Source organism: Camellia sinensis, chromosome 7 (genome assembly GCF_055761805.1).
Source record: "Camellia sinensis isolate YWXY chromosome 7, ASM5576180v1, whole genome shotgun sequence".
NCBI lineage: Eukaryota > Viridiplantae > Streptophyta > Magnoliopsida > Ericales > Theaceae > Camellia > Camellia sinensis.
In genome coordinates, this window is record NC_138967.1 from 185,216,566 (window position 1) to 185,220,544 (window position 3,979).

Sequence of the window (3,979 nt, forward strand, 5' to 3'; positions counted from 1 at the left end):
AAATCATTTTCCATGGAGAAATTACAAATGAGTTAGAATTGAAGGGTTTTAGTAATTTATCATTATGCTGTGTTTGGTTGAAAAATTTTAAAAGTGATTTGAAGAAAAAAATAAAAAAAAATGTATAAATATAAATAAATTTTATTGAAAAAGTGGTGATAGAGAGCTCCAAAAGTAGAGCACTAAGAGCTCTACTTATGTGGCAATGAGAAAAAAATAAAAAAATAAAAAGAGCAATGATACATTCCTATAATTTTGAAGCTTTAATGATGTGACAAAGAATAAAATAAAACAAAACCAAGGACAAAACATTACGTCATAGTAGGATTCACTCCCATTAAAGCTGATTAGAGCTCATTTATTAGAATTCCCAATCATTTTTCAAATAAAAAATAAAGGATCAAAACATCATATTAATAGATAGACCCCACTTATTAAAACTCCTTTGGAGCGCTTAATTTGGAACTCTCCAACATTTTTATTACTCCCTCCGTCCCAAAATATTAGTCCCTTATTCCATTTTTTATTGTCCCAAAATATTAGTCCCTCTTCAAAAATCAAGTACAAAAATAATATAAATTTTCTATTTTTCCCTTCTTTTAAATTAATAAACAATATAAAAAGTACAATTATGACATTGATATTCCCAAAAAATTACTATCAAAAGGGTAATTTTGAAAAATCAACTTTTTTCAAATGTAATAATTATAATACCAAAAAAAGTTAGATTCCCCAAAAAGACCATTATTTTGGGACGGAGGGAGTATTCAAATTTCACTTATATTTTCTTTTTTGTCTTTTTAAATTTTACTTCAACCAAAAGCAGCGTTAAGAAGTGAGCGCAAAATGTCGTCACTCTAATGACCTTTTAATACAAAAATATTTTGGATTCACATTTCAAGCGATAGTTAACTGCCCAACTGTTTTGCGCCGTGGTGTGATTCACACAGATGCTAGTAAAAAGTAGGGGTGGGCGCGGGTCGGTTGCGGCCACGGAACCTCCAATCCGCCATCCGTCCGCCAGATTGGCGGATTGAAGAAAATCAATCCGCATCCGTCCGCCAATCCGGCGGATGTGGATTGAGCGGATTGGCGGTTTGGCGGATGGATGCGAATCGGTTTGGCGGTTTAAAATTATATAAATTTTCAACATAATTCAACTTGTGCACTTCCTCAAACAAAAAAAAAGAAAAAAAAAAAAAAGAAAGTAGTACAGTCAATGACTTAAAAAAGTATTACAATCACTGTATGCCTTATCCAAAGAAAAAAAGTTTGAAACTTTAGAATATCACGATCACTGCATGCCTCATCCATATATTACAATCACAGCATGATTCATCCCCATAAAGTATTACAATCTGTGATTCTTAAAATATAATAACAATTCAAACCATCAAAACGATGAACAGAGCAGTAGTAGAGATTGAATGTCTCTGTATTGTTACATCTACATATGTTTTTGAAAACAAAAACCAACCAGCATATATCATATTTTCTATTTATTACTTTTAGAGTTACATTTAAAAACTAAAAAATATATATGAATAATACGTTTATTTTTTTCAATTCAAAAAATATATTCTAGTTGAAAATTTTTTTTCAACAGAATATTTAAACTCTTTTTCAATTGAAAACACAAACATAATATTTAAACAAATTGAAAATACAAAGTCTTATAAATTACTAGGGGTGCTCGCGATTTGGCGGTTTGGCGGTTCGGTTGCGGCCAAAAAATCTCAAATCCGCCATCCGTCCGCCAAATTGGCGGATTTGAGAAAATCAATCCGCAACCGTCCGCTCGTCATCACGCATCCGTCCAAAATGCGGCGGATCGGTTCGGTTCGGTCGGTTTTGGCGGATCGGTATATCCGCTGCTCACCCCTAATAAAAAGGTCTTTCCATGGCATCTTTCAAAACATCAAACCCTAAACACTCATTCATCTCCTTTCATCGTGTAACCTATCCCACATTCCTCTCTCTCTATCTCTAGTTTGTTAACCCAATCTCAATCCCCAAACGAAGATACCTATGACCCTCCATTTTCTTTCACCTCCAAAACCCTAAACCCCAATGACGAAATCAAGGGAATAGTCAGAATGAAGCTTCATCGAAATCGAAGAAAGTCTTGGGTTTTCCATTGAAGAAGAAGAAGAAGTGGCAACGATTGTTCTCGCCCGATTAATTTGGGCTCTCTCTCTCTCTCTCTCTCTCTCAGGGATGCAATCGATACAAATTGAAGATTATAGACCAAAATGAAATCAATGGTATACTTTAGGGACTATTTATGTAATTTATCTTTCATTTTACTATCACCAAAATAATCTTGAACTGTATGGGTAAGTAAATATGGATGTTCAACTGAAATTGATTGTTGTGTGGATGTAAAACCCAGGTCAGGAATTTTACATATTATTGCTTTGTTAATTTATCTTGTCCAAACTGCAGATAAAAGATATGCTTATAACACTCTCAAGTTCTTTGAAAACAATTCAAACCGCCTGCCAAAGTGGTGCAATGGCGCGGACACCGTGAAGCTCCCTTTCTGCCAAATTTGAGGGAAGTATCGGATCGAACTACAAGGATACAATACAATGGATCCATACCTGCATATGAATGAAAGGTGCCCATCTCTTCCCCCAAAATACTCCAGGCCTAAGAGTTGCTAAAACATCTTCTGATTTGGTTGTCCTGTTTTGGAGTTTTTATGCCACTGCTTTGTATAATACTAGGTTTGTGTATTATTGATTTTTCTGTATATCTTTTCTGATGTGAAGGTTTGAAAGATTCCAACATGATCAGTCGATGTAGGTTAATGTTGTCTGTAAATTTGCTACCACAATACACATGGGGAGTAATGTTAATTTCATTGCTGTTTATAGCACAATTTGGAAATTTCATTGTTCTTGAGGCTTTTGGAGTCCATGTCATATGTTGAAGTCACAGCCACATCCGAAATCAAGGTTTCTATTGCCTTAACACTATACTATTGTTCTTTTTGTTGTGCAGAATAAAATTGATAAATAAGAGGAGAGAAAAGAAAGCTATTGAAATTCTGATTTTATGTTATTTACATCTAGATAATCAGCTACAAGATGATGCTTAGACTTCTTTTTTTTGGAGCACTATGTTTGATGTTAGTGGGTTATTAAGTTAGAGTTAGCTCAACCGGGCATTCAACGCTTCTCCATAAGCTCGAATGCCAAACCTCCCTCTAGAACCTGGAAGTACATCCACTTGAGCTGTGCTCAAATTCAGATGATGCTTGAGAATTTATAGAAGATGACATTTCAAAAGGAAAATTTAGACTAAAGAATTTATATCAGATAGATAGCAACCTAGTTGGTGCAAAGTCCTTGATACTGTAGCTGGTTTTGATTAATTCAATTCTTGTGGTTAATTTAGGAACTTTGATTTTATTGTTATCAGTATATTAACTATTTTAGTATGAGAATGGAACTTGTTGGTATTAGCCTTACTGGTGAATGGGACTGGTTGAAATTCTGTTTCAAAAGCATTAAATCTTTTTTTGTTTTTCGCCTCATGATTCATTTGATTAAATTTAGTTTGAGATCGACTCGAAATATAAACAAGCCAAGTTCATTAAGTTTTCAAGTCAAACTTGCACAACTTATTTACTAAGTTCAACTTGACTCGTTTACAAGGTTCTATGTAAAAGTGTTAGACATAAGAGCAATGCTACGTGCACGAGAAAAAAAATACACACACAAATATGCACACTTAAAAATGAACAAAACACAACACAAATTCATTTTTTTCATACGCTTTTGTTTATACTTTTCTGTGCACTACCATTATTGTTAGAAGAAGAATAAAGAGATCAAATAGAAGAGACATTTAAAAGATGGTCTGATAATGAAATTTGATACCAAGATAAAAAAGCAGTCGTACATAAAGAATGAGGTCCATCAATGAGTCATGAAAATAGACCTCATTCATTATATACAATCTCCATCAAGAT

The 3,979-nt window shown here is 33.7% G+C and overlaps 1 long non-coding RNA gene across 1 annotated transcript; it reads left to right on the forward strand.

Annotated features, from left to right (window-relative positions):
* The first annotated feature begins 1,887 nt into the window (after positions 1-1,887).
* LOC145795505 (uncharacterized) lies at positions 1,888-2,892 on the forward strand. The gene is made up of 2 exons (XR_014336557.1): positions 1,888-2,264; positions 2,446-2,892. It is a non-coding gene; the product is annotated as an uncharacterized LOC145795505 (long non-coding RNA).
* The last annotated feature ends 1,087 nt before the right edge of the window (positions 2,893-3,979 follow it).